Source organism: Cariama cristata, unplaced genomic scaffold, assembly GCF_000690535.1.
Source record: "Cariama cristata isolate BGI_N322 unplaced genomic scaffold, ASM69053v1 scaffold8584, whole genome shotgun sequence".
Lineage (NCBI taxonomy): Eukaryota > Metazoa > Chordata > Aves > Cariamiformes > Cariamidae > Cariama > Cariama cristata.
This window is the reverse complement of record NW_009612322.1, coordinates 25,266-27,164: the sequence shown is the minus strand read 5'-3', so window position 1 is coordinate 27,164 and position 1,899 is coordinate 25,266.

Genomic DNA, 1,899 nt, shown 5'->3' with positions numbered 1-1,899 from the left:
TTATTTCTGTTACACTTTCTCAGGTGTTATACTGCAACTTAATTATACAAGTGTTACTAGTGCAACACCCTATTGCATCACAGATAGCAAAATAGGGGCAAATGCATCCAAACACTAAAATTTCAAAACTAATCCCCAGGCAAAAAAAACCCCAAACCCTATGTATATATTTGTACAAAAAGTTTGCCTCCCATTTGCTTTCCTCTCTATCAGGATACTTAACACCTTTTTAATGCAGCACTCAAAATGCCATCCTTTAATAGCTTTATCCTTTGTTATGTCTTAGCTGGTGCTAGACTTGTATTGTAGTACTGCTGCTTTCAACCCATTCAACAGGACTGGAAAATCTTTTTTGCACAGTTTGATATCCTAGCTGCCAAGAATTGCAATTTTTCCAATCTGTTTCCTCACAAAGAAATTTCACTCAGCTACAGATTGTTGGATGCCTACAAGATAAAGGCAAATATTGAGCAAAAAAGGTTACAGCTGTTTCAAAAAGAAGAAAAATCTAAACCTTGACCTAATGCTCCACATAAAACAGTTAGAAGTCTCATGAGAACACTTTATAATTGCAAAGCACTCTGTTTTTGACAGTTTTAAAGTGTTTTGAAAATTCTTGAGATTTAATCTGGTGACTCTCTGAAAAAGGTACATTTTACAACATCCATTTTTTTCAGACATAAGGAATTGTATGGACTTAAAAAAAAAAAAGATCATAGGGATCATCCGGATCTCACATACTCATTGCTTTTTTCTGAACTCCAAGCACGCATTAGTCATGTAGCATGTTTGAGTTTTTCTCTTGGTGTGATGCTCTTAATTTCAAAAACTGAAAATCAAAGATGGACATTCACATTTTAGCTACCACTTGTGTCTGCCTGGCCTCCGAAATGCCCAGTAAGAAGTCAGATGTTCTAAAGCATTCTGCTCTACTGTAATAGGTTTGGAAAACCAAATCAACAAAGATACTGCATAACTTTTCTAGGTGCTGCTATCATCCTGCCAAGAAATGGATGAGTCATATGAGAATTTTCATACCTCTGCTGACGTGGGAACATGCACAACCAAACTCCAGGTTGCCTTCACCTTCAGCAATGGAGCGTAACACAGATATCCCTGAATTAAAACCTTTCTAACAACCACATCACTCAGTGAAGTGATGCAGAGATACTACTTCAGGTTTGGAGCCACCATAGCTGTTTCATAACCCTTACTGCCATGAGTTAACTGAGTTCACTGACCCACCAGCACTGCCTTCTCCTACAGCTGTGTGTCACACCACTGCTATTATACCACTTCTGTTTCCAAACGTGGTCTGGCCAACAGCATCTCTAAGCCCACTGTTACATGTTCAGTTACGCAGACACATCCTTGCATGGGACCTTCTGAGGGCGGGAGTTGTCCTGCCTCAAAACAACGAATTAACCAAGCGACAGCGGTAGAAAATTGTCACCTTCTTGGCTTACTGATTTGGGAAGATCATCTTTAGTAACAGATTTTCTGCTGTCAGTACTTTCTATCTAATGGCTGTCAATAAGAATTTCCATGTTCAAGATAAGTTTAAGGACTTGAACATTGCAGGTGTGAGCACCTGCATGTAACACTGGACTTCAATCATCAGTTCTGCAAACCTGGGTCATAAAACACTTAGGCCTTCATTTCTTCTACAATATGCTAAAACACACGGTGTCAGTTGTGACTGAATTGGAAAACTTAAATGAATTTCAAGACTATCCAGTGTGCCTTGTTGTAGTATCAAATTACACAGAAAAAAACAGAACAAAAAAAATCCCCAAACCATTACTTAGAAGACATAGTAGGTGTACTATATGCCTGTAAAAACAATACGGTCTAGTGATGAAAATTATTACAAAATAAAGGTGGTTTAGGTGACAGGGA